Raw genomic sequence first — 14,355 nt, 5'->3', positions numbered from 1 at the left:
GGAGATGGAAGGTCTAAATATAAGCCTTGGCATTCTGGATACTTGCAATTGAACTTTATTCTTTTCTCTTTTTAATACTAACCCAAACCAAAAGCTTACACCTGTCTTTTATCATTAGTAATATGAAATTCAGGAAAGAAGGGGGAAATATTTTAGTTGAAAATATTAGAAAGCATTGTGGGTTTCTGTAAGCAAATATGTAAACAATTGTAAATGTTTTGTTTTCTAGTCTATTGGGGTAGATGGAGTAGTGGATGGAAATATTAAGTAATCAAAATATTTCACAGAGTGAATTCTTGTTTTTTCCAGTGATTTTTATTCACTCTTATTAAGAAATTCACAAAACTGTAGTTCATAGGTCAGATTCAAAATCCACAGCCACCCTCACTGGCTATTTTCAGTTTCATGGTTTGCTCTTCTAGCAATTATTTCCTCAAATTAGGGCTGCCAAATTTAGCAAATAAAAGTACAGGATGCTCAGATAATTTGAATTTCAGTTAAACAACAACTTTTTTTTTGGTATAAAAGGAAGTTCCATGCAGTATTGTTGACATTCATATACTAAAAATGTATCCACTGTTTGTCTAAAATTTGAGCTCAACTGGATGGTCCTATATTTTACCCAGCAACCCTCCACCAAATCAAGTATATTAGGAGCCTGATTGAACAAGTCAGAAGCCTTTCAGTGATATTAATTGATGCCACCGTGCATTGACCTCTCTTGACTAGGGCTCTCTTCACTAGTTGTCCTTTCAATTTTGTTTGCACTGCCCATGTCGTCATGAGTCAGTGGCTTGATATGAAACAAACCTCTATGCCATTTGTGCTAATTACTATGGTTACGTTATTTAAATATCACAATCACTATTCAAATGTAACTATGAAAAGGAAGCTATTTCTAAGAAAAGAGAGTTGAATGTATTGGGTGATTCCTGAAATTTCAGGGATCCATTGAAATGCTTAAGATTTAAAAAGCTGTCAACCCTGTGTATAAGACAGCAAAAGAGACACTGATGTATAGAACAGTCTTATGGACTCTGTTGGAGAGGGAGAGGGTGGGAAGATTTGGGAGAATGGCATTGAAACATGTATAATATCATGTATGAAACGAGTTGCCAGTCCAGGTTCGATGCACGATACCGGGTGCTTGGGGCTGGTGCACTGGGATGACCCAGAGGGATGGAATGGGGAGGGAGGAGGGAGGAGGGTTCAGGATGGGGAACACATGTATACCTGTGGTGGATTCATTTCAATATTTGGCAACACTAATACAATATTGTAAAGTTTAAAAATAAAATAAAATTAAAAAAAAAAGAGAAACAAACAAAAAAAGATTTAAAAAGCTGTCATTGGGTATGCAGTGCCCTGCTGAGCCATACTGGAGCTTGAAGAAATTAAAAAAATCAGTAATACTATCAGTAATACCGAGGCTGTCTTTATTTAAAGTACTGGTGTAATGTTCATCATGGGTTTTCTGTATTAATTTAGATTTTTTTTAAAAAGGTTTATTTAGCTTTAATTCACATACCATAGAATCCATTCATTTAAAATGTACAGTTCCAATTTATAATAGCCAAAGCATGGAGACAATGTAATTTTCCATTGATAGATGAATGGATAAAGAAGATGTGGTACATTTATACAGTGGAATATTACTCAGCCATGAAAAAGAAGAAAATAATGCCATTTACATTCCAGTGGTCATATATGGATGTGAGAGTTGGACTGTGAAGAAAGCTGAGCACTGAGGAATTGATGCTTTTGAACTGTGGTGTTGGAGAAAACTCTTGAGAGTCCCTTGGACTGCGAGGAGATCCAACCAGTCCATTCTAAAGATCGATCCTGGGTGTTCTTTGGAAGGAATGATGCTAAAGCTGAAACTCCAGTACTTTGGCCACCTCATGCGAAGAGTTGACTCATTGGAAAAGACTCTGATGCTGGGAGGGATTGGGTGCAGGAGGAAAAGGGGACGACAGAGGATGAGATGGCTGGATGGCATCACCGACTCGATGGACATGAGTTTGAGTGAACTCCGGGAGTTGGTGATGGACAGGGAGGCCTGGTGTGCTGCAGTCCATGGGGTCTCAAAGAGTCAGACATGACTGAGCAACTGAACTGAACTGAATGGACCTAGAGCTTATCATAGTAAGCGAAGTAAGGCAGATAAAGACAAATATCATATGTGGATCCTGAAAAAATGATACAAATGAGCTTATTTATGAAACAGTAACAGGCTCACAAATGTAGAAAACAAACTTATGGCTACCAAAAGGGAAAGGTGGGAGAGGTATGAATTAGTAGATTTGGATTAGCAGATACAAACTATTATATAGGAAATAGATAACCAATGAAGTCCTACTGTGTAACACAGGGAACTATATTCAATATCTCATAATAAACTATAATGGAAAATAATCTGAAAAGGAATATATGTATGTATGTATAATTGAATCACTTTGCTTTATACCTGAAACTAGCACATTGGGGATTTTTCTTTTTTCCTGAGTTTTCAAGCTTTTTACTCAGTGCATGAAGTGACAGCCAGGAAAAAACAAAGTCACTTGATCTGCCATAATGAAAAAAATTCATTTGTGTTCTGCCAGCCTTCCAGTGATATTTTGGTTTCTTAAGACTTAACATAGTAGGATCACAGTAGATAGTTAAAGGAAATAATAAGATCTCTGCTTGGTCCTTTAATCCAAAGGCAGACTAGGAAGAATCGGATATGTCCCTGAAAAACCCATTTCATTTTCAAACTGATTCAACCTAGTTTCAGGGAAATGAGCAAGTTTCAGATTAAGAAATGAGCAAGGAAGACAACATTTAAATGACTGTTGCTTGCTCTGAATCCTATTCAGCACACCACTAGACAACATGACTAGACAGCATGCTGCTGCTGCTGCTAAGTCGCTTCAGTCGTGTCCGACTCTGCGACCCCAGAGACGGCAGCCCACCAGGGTCCCCTGTCCCTGGGATTCTCCAGGCAAGAACACTGGAGTGGGCTGCCATTTTCTTCTCCAATGCATGAAAGTGAAAGTGAAGTCGCTTCAGTCGTGTCCGATCCTTAGCGACCCCATGGACTGCAGCCTACTAGGCTCCTGCGTCCATGGGATTTTCCAGGCAAGAGTACTGGAGTGGGGTGCCATTGCCTTCTCCACTATGTCTTAATTCTTCCTCATTTGGTTTAGGACTTAACCTATGACAACTAAATACATAATTTTGAATACAAGTACATTTAGGCAGTAAGCAATGGATAGAAAACCTTTTGCTATCCAGTGACCATGTTTAGGTATATACAGAGTGTAACCACAGACCCCGTCCAGCAGGGAAATTTGACAAAAAAACCCTATTTCTACCTGTAACAGCTGTCTGTGAATGTTATCCTGAGTGGAAGGTGTTTGTTCTTATGTTCAATTCCTCGTTAAGTAAACTGGACGACGCGTGTGGGGCCCATATCCAGAAAGATCAAAGCACCAAGGCTAAAGACAAAAAAAGTCAAGTTGTGGCACCTACTGTATAAACAGAGCAACACAGTATTCCTTTATCATACCATTCTATATAGCACGAACACCAATCTATCTCTTGACACCAGCCCTTGCTTTCCCCAAATTTGACATTGCAATTGGTATACCCAGTTCATTACTGGATTCGGCTTTCTGGGTCCTTTGTTGTTGTTTAGTTGCTAAATTGTGTCCAATTCTTTGTTACCCCATGGACTGTGGCATGCCAGGCTCCCTTCCCCTCCACTATCTTCCTGAGTTTGTTCAAATTCCTGTCCATTGAATTGGTGATGCTGTCAAACCATCTCATCCTCTGCTGCCCGCCCTTCTTTTGCCTTCAATCTTCTCCAGCATCAGGATATTTTCTAATGAATTGGCTCTTCACATCAGGTGGCCAAAGTATTGGAGCTTCAACTTCTGTATCAGTCCTTCCAGTAAATATTTAAGGTTGATTTCCTTTAGGATTGACTAATTTGATTTCCTTGCAGTCCAAGGGACTCTCCAGAGTCTTCTCCAGCATCACAATTTGAAAGCATCAATTCTTTGGCACTCAGCCTTCTTTATGGTCCAACTCTCACATTCATACATGACTACTGGAAAAACCATAGCTTTGAAAACCATACAGACCTTTGTCAGCAAATTGGTGTCTCTGCTTTTTAATACACTGTCTAGGTTTGTCATAGCTTTACTTCCAAGGAACAAGCGTCTTTTAATTTCATGGCTGCAGTCACCATCTGCAGTGATTTTGGAGCCCAAGAAAATAAAATCTGTCACTATTTCCATTGTTTCCCCATTTGTTTGCCATGAAGTGATGGGACTGGATGCCATGATCTTCGTTTTTTGAATGTTGAGTTTTAAGCCAACTTTTTCACTCTCCTCTTTCACCCTCATCAAGAGGCCTTTTAGTTCCTCTTCACTTTCTGCCATGAGAGTGCTATCATCTGCATATCTGGGTCCTTTAACTTGCTGCATATGCACTCTATTCTAAATGTGATTAATCACAAAAATAATCTCTTCAAGAAACCTTCATAGCAAAATAACAGATTTCCTATTACCAGTAAGAGGATCAAGTTTAATAGGCCAAAATAGAAGATGGGAAGTCTGACAGAACTCATGTAGATGGCACAGGAGGTCTCTGACCTCAGGCCCCCTGTGCTGAGCAATAACATCACTGGCAAACTCCAAGATGTAAGAACTATAAATATCCAGTCATGCAGGAAACAAGAATGTTTCTTTCTCATTTAGTCATCCTCTGAACCCTCAGCAGACCTTTCGTTTGTAGCCACTTTCCAATTTGTGCCTTTGTCGTCTCTTGTATTTCATTGTACAATGAATAGTGTGAATTGTAGGGATGTGGGCTTTTTTCTCTTTTTTCCTTTTGGCTTTCTTAGTGTCTCTTGCCTCACTTGCCACTGAACTGCTGGATGCAGAATCATCTGACTGGAATGTGTCACTTTCTGCCTCTAGGAATAAAGCAGATTTCTTGAGAGACTTTTTCCTGGATTTTTTCTTCAGCTTCTGTGGTTGTCTCCTTTTCCTAGCACTAGAAGCCCCAGTTTCTTCTGAGATCTCACTTGAGGAATCAGCTGTTCTATCTGTGGTTTCCTTTTTGCTTTTCTTCCGGTTTTTGTGTGATTTTTTTTTCTTATTTCTTTGTGGGATTTCTTTGACTTTTTATGTTTGTGGGTAGATGATTTTACCTGGGGAGATGTTTTCTCCCCATTAGACAGCATGTACTATCTTGTTGATCACTGTCTGTTTCAGATTCTTGAGGGTATAACTCTTTATAGCCACTGTGACCCCATCTGTCTGGTGTGTTAGCTTCATAATCATATAACTACTTGTTCCAGGATTTAGCCTTAAGAAAATCATCATCCACTGCTCCATAAATTTCATTCTTTGACTTCCAATAGTCTCTTGACTTTCTTCATCAAAACCATCATTAGGTATCTGGCTTGAACTACTGGGTCATATTTTCCTTTTGGTCCCCCAGTAAGCATCTTCCATCTGTTTCTCCAGTTCTCTAATTCCTCCTGTAACTTATTGTGAGCATCTATGTGCCAGATAACATTCCTTAAGAGGACTTGCCCCATGGAAACTTGGGACATTTTTCAATCCCTTGATCCTGAGGCAATCAGGCACTTGTTAGTGTGAGATAAGGAACCACTCCATTACAAGATTTCCTCCCACTTGGGAAGCAAAGAGTCGGAGCTCAAAGGCAGCTCTACACCATGTGCCACAGCCTCGTGTGGTGAGGGTGGAGGGAGGAAGTGGTCTCGAACATGACATTGTGATTCAGCTGTACTTCAGTAAAAAAAAAAAAAAATGTACAATTCCAGAATTTTTAGTAAATTCACAGATATGTGCAAATATTACCAATTTGGATATATTTTTTTATCACCAGAAAAATAAACACCTGCTCTTTAGATAACAGTCCTACCACCCACTATCTCCTTCAGCCCTAAGCAGTGACAAATCTACTTCCTATCTCTATGGTTAGCCTTATTCTGGACATTTTATATGAGTGGAGTCATACAATATGTTACCTTATTTGACTGGCTTCTTTAAGTTAGTGTCATATCTTCAGTGGTCATCCATGTTGTAGCATGAATCAGAGCTTCCTTCCTTTTTATGGCTAAATGATATTCCCTTATATAAATATAACACATTTTGTTTATTCATTCACAAATTGATAGCCATTGGCGTTGTTTCCTACTTTCAGCTATTTTGAATAATGCTGCTATGAACATATATGTAAATGTTTTTGTTTGATAAGCTGTTTTCAAATTTTTTGGGTGGATTCCTAGGAGTGGATGTGCAAGTCATATGGTAATTCTATGTTCAACTTATTTTGGAACTGCAAAACTATTCCACAGAAATTGCACTATTTTGCAAAAATTCCCACTAATACTATACAAGGGTTCTAATTTCTCCATCCCCTAGCCAACATTCATTATTACCTGGTTTTGTTTTGTTTTCCATAATAGCCAACCTAATGGGTGGGAAGTAGTATCTCAATATGAATTTGATTTGCATTTTGCCTGTGATTAGTGATGTTGAGCATCTTTTCATGTACTTGTTGGTCATTTGTGTATCTTCTCTGCAGAAATCTAGTCATGATCTTTGTTCAATTCCTGATTGAATTTTTTATTGTTTATGAGTTGGAATTCTGTGTATTAATCTCTTGTCAGACATATATTTGCAAGTATTCCCCCCATCCTATAGGTTGTCTTTTCACTTTTCTTGATAATGTACTTTGGTACATAAAAGTTTTTAATTTTGATGAAGTTCAAATTATATTTTGTTTTGTTGTTTATGGTTTTGGTATCATAGTTAGGAATTGTTTGCCAAAACTGAGGACATAGAGAGTTACCTCTATGTTTTCTTCTATTTCATCATTCAGCCCTAACATTTAGCTTTTTGATCCATTTTAGTTATATTTGTATATGGTATGAAGTAAGGGTCCAATTTCATTCTTTTGTATGTGGCTATCCAATTGTGCATAGTACCATTTGTTAAAGAGACTGTCCTCTCCCTGTTGAATGATCTTAGCACCCTTATTGAAAAGCAGTTGACCAAAGATACATGGCTTTATTTCTGGACTATCAGTTCTGTTCTGTTGATCCCTATGTCACTTCTTATGCCAGTACCAAACTGTGTTGATTACCATTGCTTGTTAGAAAGTTTTGAAATTAGGAAATTTGAGTCTTTCCACTTCGTTCTTGTTTTTCAATATTGTTTTGACTATGCTAAGTCCCTTGCAATTATATATGAACTTTAGAATCAGCTAGACAGTTTCTACAAGGAAGTCAGATGAGATTCTGATAGGCTCTATGTTAAATCTTCAGATCAGTTTGGGGAGCATTGCCATCTTAACATTATTAATTGAATCCATGAACATAGGATATTTACCCATTTATTTAGATCTTATTTTTCAGCAATGTTTTGTACTTTTCACAGTACAACTTTTGTGCTTCTTTTGTTAAATTTATTCCAAAGTGTTCTTTCCTTTCGTGTGCTATTATTAATGCATTTTTTAAATTCCATTTTATATTTTTTATTGCAACTATAGAAGTAGAACTGATTTCTACATATTGAAATTGTATCCTGTAACCTTGGTGAACTCATTTATTAATTCTAACAGTCTTTTTACCCAGTTCCTTAGGATTTGCTATGTGTAAGTTCATGTCATCTGCTAATAGAGCAAGTTTCATTGCCTCCTTTCCAATCTGATGCCTTTTATTATTTTTTTCTTGACTGTTTGCCCTGGCTACTACTTTGAGTACATTATTGAATAAAGATATTGAGAGCAGTTACCCTTGTTTTGTTCTTGATTGTGCAAGACAGGCATCCAATCTTTCATCTTTAAGTATTGCATTAAATTAGCATTTATCTTGATTACTGAGTTTTGGGGAACCCCTAAAAAATTTCAGCCTGAGATGTCGCTCAATTCACTTCAGTCCTGGACCTGCACTTTAAAAAGATTTGAAGAAAATTATAAAAACTCCTAAGGATTCTACTGTACAAGTGGCTTTTTCTTCTCTTCCTGTTTTGAAGAAGATATCTATAAATCACAGTTCATGCATTCATTGTTTTGAGTGAGGTTAACTTGTGGAAAAAGATCCAGTTAGCAGGCTTATATACAAAGAAAAAGCCTAGTCTCTAGATCAAATGATAAGGGAAGTCACAAATTATTCCTATTTTAACTTTTTTGATTAATCTACAAACCTCAGGCCTGTATATATCCCATAATATGACTTATACTATCTATATGAAAGATTGTGTAAAGTATAGAGTTACCTACACTTCCCTTACTGTCTTCTTTAATTTTGTTAAGTTTGCTAAACTTGTTAGGGGCTCAGGAAAACTATTATCTTTATCCAGACCTGCATGTTCTGTGTACTCCATTGAATCCCTTGCACAGTGTAAGTTGAATGACCTAATTAATAAAGTGGAGATTTATTTTGGAAAGGTTTTTGTCTGGAATGTTGGCTTTCTATGGAGCTCTGATTAGTGAATTGTCATTTAAAGGTTTTTACCATATTTGAAAGTCACTCACTAAAAAAAGATAAAACTCTAGTAAACGGACTGTACTAACTGTGATCAGGCCAGATGTTTGTTGTTTTCATTGAATTGACTCATGCTGATTATGACTGAATGGTGTGTTAACAGTATTCTATCTTTATAAAAGGAAATTCTTTGTTTTTTTAATTTAATGTTTAAGAGTATAATAAACTTTTAGAAGACAGATTACAATTAAATATATTTTTTGCTAAGATTGATTAGATTATGGTTATTAGATTATTAGATTATAACTTACAGTGGATCTTAGTTAAAGAGTTCTTAATATAATTAATTAGCTGATCATGTGGGTAGAATTCAATACATTCTTCTTGGTCAGAATAACAAATATTATACAACATAAATATTATGTAATATATGAGTGGACTTTTAAAAATCTGTTTACATTTTTCAAAATTTTCATGTAAATATTTTGTCCAAAATATAGTCAAAGGATAAGCATCTTCTGTTCATATTGACCTAAATCATTGGGGGAATAATTGACACTTTTTAAAGAAATCAGTGTTAAAATGCTGATTTTACCACTAGGAAAGAAATACTTTAATTTCTTTTGCTATTGTTTAGGTTTTGCTTAGTGTTTACAGCATGGACTTCAGATTTCAGCTATAAATTGATTTGAAAACTAGTATCTTTAAGCTTAAAGGCCTCCAGTGCAAAGACAATAAAATGATTTATTTTTTATTTTTATAATACTAGAAAAATACAATGTAATAAAAACACTGCATTGCATCTGGATTTTTCAAGTCACTTGGAGCTTGATTATTCCATTATATTGGAGACAAAAGCATTTTTGTTTTAAGATAGCTTATGAATCTCATTTTGCTTGGATAAACAGCTTTCTGGTGAGGTAATTACTGTAATATAAAAGCACTTAAGAATTTTACCCTTTGGAACATGGAGGACAAATTCAATTTTGGCCAGCTAGCATGGGGATGGGAAAAAACAACCTTCACCTCCTTTCTTAAACTAACCCCAAACTGGAAGCTTTAATAATGAACCCACTTAATTGCCTTCTCCAGTAAAATGTATAATAAATTTTTGTTTATCTTTGATTTTTTTCTGTAAAGATTTCATTTAAAAGGTTTTTGTAAGTTTTTTTCTTCTTCATTGTCTTGCTCCCTCTTTTTTCTTTAAAATTGAGTTATAATTGACATATAACATCATTAATTTCAGTTACACAGCATAATGAATCGATATTTGTGTATAGTTTGAAATGATCACTTGAGGAAGTCTAGTTAGCATCTCGGAGAAGGCAATGGCACCCCACTCCAGTACTCTTGCCTGGGAAATCCCATGGATGGAGGAGCCTGGTAGGCTGCAGTCCACGGGGTCACTAGGAGTCGGACACGACTGAGTGACTTCACTTTCACTTTCATGCATTGGAGAAGGAAATGGCAACCCACTCCAGTGTTCTTGCCTGGAGAATCCCAGGGACGGGGGAGCCTGCCATCTATGGGGTCGCACAGAGTCGGACACGACTGAAGTGACTTAGCAGCAGCAGTTAGCGTCTATCACTGTACATCATTACAGCTCTTTATTCTTGTGATGGGAACTTTTAAGATTTACTCTTAACAAATTTAAAATGCAGTACAATATCATTAACTATAGTCACCATATTGTACATTACTTTGTCACTTTCTTTAAATTAAAAATATGTCTCTTGGAAACCAAAAAAATATTTTTATTGTACCAAGGATTTTTATAAATTTTTGTTGAAATATAGTTGATTTATAATGTGTTAGTTTCAGATGTACAGCAAAGTGATTCACACATAACATATATTCTTTTGAAAATTCTTCTTGTTGTACATTACTACAAGATACTGAGTAGAATTCCCTATGCTATACAGTAGATCCTTGTTGATTATCTATTTTATATATAGTAATATGTATATTTTAATCCCAAACTCCTAATTTATCCCTCTCCCAACTTTTCCCCTTTGATAGCCATGTTTGTTTTCTGTGTTTATGAGTCTATTTCTGTTTTGTATATAAGTTCATTTGTATCATTTTTTAAGATGTATAAGCAATATCATAATTCTGTTTGGCTTTCTCTGTCATACTTAATATGATAATCTCTAGGTCCATCCATGTTGCTGCATTATTTCATTCTTTTTAATGACTAAGTAATGTTCCATTGTATATATGTGCCACATCTTCTTTATCCATTCATCTGTTGATGGACATTTTAGCTGCTTCTGTGTCTTGGCTGTTGTAAGTAGTGCTGCAGTGAACATTGGGGTGTATGTACCTTTTCAAATTATAGTTTTGATATATGCCCATGAGTAGGGTAGCTGGGTCCTATGGTAATTCTATTTTTAGATTCTTAAGTACCTTCCATACTATTCTCCATGGTGGTTGTACCAGTTTACATTCTCACCAACAGTATATGAGGGTCCCCTTTTTGCCACACCCTCTCCAGCATTTGTTATTTGTAGACTTTTTGATGATGGCCATTCTGACTGGTGTGTGGTGATACCTCATTATAGTTTTGACTTGCATTTCTCTAGTAAATAGCAATGCTGAACATTTTTTCATGTACCCTTTGGCCATCTGTATGTCTTCTTTAGAGAAATATCTATTTAGATCTTCCCATTTTTTGATTGGGTTGTTTGGTTTTTTATATTGAGCTATAAATGAGCTGTTTATGTATTTTGGAAATTAATCTCTTGTCAGTCACATCATTTGCAAGTACTTTCTCCCATTCTGTATGTTGTCTTTTCATTTTGTTTATGGTTTCTGTTACTTTGTCATTTTCGTGTTTGTATAAGTGAAGATACAGAATTCTTCATGGTTTTAGTAGGATCTGAGCACTGTCTTACTATCTTTTGAATGTAAAAATGTGGAAAAATGTTATGGAGGTTTCTCAAAAAATAAAAATAGAGCTGCCATATGATCCAGCAGTTCCACTCCTAGGTATATATCTGAAAAAAAGAAGAAAACATTAAGTTGAAAAGATACATGCACCCCAGTGTTCATAACAGCATTATTTATAACAGCCAAGATATGGAAACAACCTAAGTGTCCATCAACAGATGAACTGATAAAAAGATGTGACACACACACACACTGGAATACTACTTAGGCATTAAAAATGAAAGTTTTGCCATTTGCAGCAGCATGAATGGACTTGGAGTATATTATGCTTAGTGAAATAAGTCAGATAGAAAGACAATTACTGTATGTTATCACTTATACGTAGAATCTAAAAAATAAAACAAGCTAGTGAATATAACAAAAATGAGACATACTTGTAGATATAAAGAGCAAAATAGTGGTTATCAGTGAGGAGAGGGAAGTAAGTAGGGAAACTGCTAAGTCACTTCAGTCGTGTCCAACTCTGTGTGACCCCATAGACGGCAGCCACCAGGCTCCCCGTCCCTGGGATTCTCCAGGCAAGAACACTGGAGTGGGTTGCCATTTCCTTCTCCAATGCATGAAAGTGAAAAGTGAAAGTGAAGTCGCTCAGTCATGTCCGACTCTTAGCGACCACATGGACTGCAGCCCACCAGGCTCCTCCGTCCATGGGGTTTTCCAGGCAAAGTACTGGAGTGGGGTGCCATTGCCTTCTCTGAAGTAAGGGAAAGATACGAGTAAAGGATTGAGAGATACAAACTACTATGTATAAAATAAAATACAAGGCTATATTATACAGTACAAGGAATATAACCAATATTTTAAAATAACTGTAGATGAAGTATAACCTTTAAAATTGTGAATCACTTTTTTTGTAAACCTGAAACTTATCTAATATTGACTATACCTCAGTAAAAATTTTTTTAAATGTGGCGAAGGATAATAATGTGTCTTTAACATGCTGTGAGTTTCTCTTGGTTTCTGACACACGCACACACACAAATTGAGGTTGAACCTCTCTTCTTCTGCTTCTTTGTTGTTGTTCTTCTAGGAAAGGTCTGTTCAAATACTTGCCCATTGGGTTCCTCATCTTTATAAATGATTTTGGGGGGACTACTTTATGTATGATGAGCATTAAACTGAAACTTCCTTGGTGACTCAGTGGTAAAGAATCTGCCTGCCAATGCAGGAGACACAGGTTTGATCCCTGTTCCGGGAAGATCCCACATGCTGTGGAGCAACTAAGCCCGTGTGCCACAACTTCTGAGCCTGTGCTCTAGAGTCCTGAAGCCCCAACCACTGAGCCTGCACGCTCTAGAGCCTGAGCTCCACAACAAGAGAAGCCACTGCAATGAGAAGCCTGCACACAGCAACTAGAGAGTAGCCCCCACTCTCTGCAACTAGAGAAAAGCCCTAGCAGCAATGAAGACCCAGCACAGCCAAAAATAAGTACATAAATAAAAATTTAAAAAGAAAACCTTTTGCCTGTAGTAGTTATTACAGTCCCTCTCCACTTCCCCTTGTCTTTTAGGTGTGTTGCACCATATAAACTTGTAACTTCTTTTTAAACTAACAACCATACAGACCACTTTTATTTTCTTTATGGCTTCTGTGTTTTTTGTTGGTCCTTAGATTGTTTTTATGTCCTATTAAAAAGATACTCTCTCCCATTCAGTAGGTTGCCATTTTCTTTTCTTGATAAGTTTCCTTTGTGTGCAAAAGCTTTTAAGTTTAATTAGGTCCCATTTGTTTATTTTTGCTTTTGTTTCCCGTTTCTGTGGAGACAGATCCAAAAACATATTGCTAAGACCAAGGTCAAAGAGTCTATTGCCTTTGCTTTCCTCTAGGAGTTTTATGGTTTAATATCCAAAATGTATAAAGAACTTATACACCTCAATATATAAAAAACAAATAATGATTAAAAAATGGGCAGAAGACCCTAATAGGCATTTTTCCAGAGAAGACACAGACGGCCAACAGACACATGAAAAGATGCTCAACATCACCAACCATCAGGAGAATGCAAATCAAAGCCACAGTGAGATAGCACCTTACACCTGTCAGGATGGCTATCATCAAAACAACAAGAAATGATAAGTGTTGACAAGAATGTGGGGGTAAGGGAACCTTCGTGTACTATCAGTGGGAATTAAATTGGTGCAGCCACAGTGGAAAATATTATGGATGTTCTTCAAAAAAATGAAAATAAAACTACCATGTGATCCAGCAACTTGATTCCTAGGTATTTATCAAAAGAAAACAAAAATACTAATTAGAAAAGATATATGCACCCCAGTGTTCATAGCATTATTTATAATAGCCAAGATATGGAAACACCCTAGATATACATCAATAGATGAATTAATAAAGATTTGGTATATATAAACAATGGAGTACTACTCAGTTATCCATCAACAGATGGGTTAATAAAGAAGACTTGGTATATATATACAATGGCATATTAGTCATAAAAAATGAAATTTTGCAGATGTGTCAACATGGATAGACCTGGACGGTTTTGTACCTAGTGAAATAAGCTGGACAGAGAAAGTCCAATACAGTGTTTTCACTAATCTGCGGAATCTAAAAAATGAAACAGATGAACAATTATAACAAAATAGAAACAGACTCACAGATATGGAGAACAAACTAGTTGTTACCCAAGGATAGGAAGTGGCAGGAGGAGCAAACTAGGTGAAGGGGATTAAGAGGTACAGACTACTAAGTATAAAATAGTTACAAGGATGTAATTTACAGTACAGGCAATATCCTTTTTGTATGGAGTGTATTCTATAAAAATATTGTTACTATTTTGTATACCTGAAACTAATATAATATTGTATGTTAACTGCAATTAAAAACAAGAAAATAAACTGCATTTTTTGTAATTTGAAAATGTGAACATTAAATAGGAAAAA

General features: G+C 36.2%; 1 protein-coding gene and 1 pseudogene across 2 annotated transcripts in view; one reads left to right on the top strand and one right to left on the bottom strand.

Moving 5' to 3' along the window:
- Positions 1-14,355, top strand: part of KLHL13 (kelch like family member 13) — a 199,564-nt gene that overhangs the window by 55,841 nt on the left and 129,368 nt on the right. The gene's annotated exons all lie outside the window — the stretch shown is intronic.
- Positions 4,742-5,856, bottom strand: LOC129638594 (uncharacterized protein NKAPD1-like; annotated as a pseudogene).

The sequence above is a fragment of the Bubalus kerabau genome, chromosome X, assembly GCF_029407905.1.
Source record: "Bubalus kerabau isolate K-KA32 ecotype Philippines breed swamp buffalo chromosome X, PCC_UOA_SB_1v2, whole genome shotgun sequence".
NCBI classification, from domain to species: domain Eukaryota; kingdom Metazoa; phylum Chordata; class Mammalia; order Artiodactyla; family Bovidae; genus Bubalus; species Bubalus kerabau.
The sequence above is the reverse complement of the archived record's forward strand: the minus strand, read 5'-3'. Positions and strand labels throughout refer to the sequence as shown.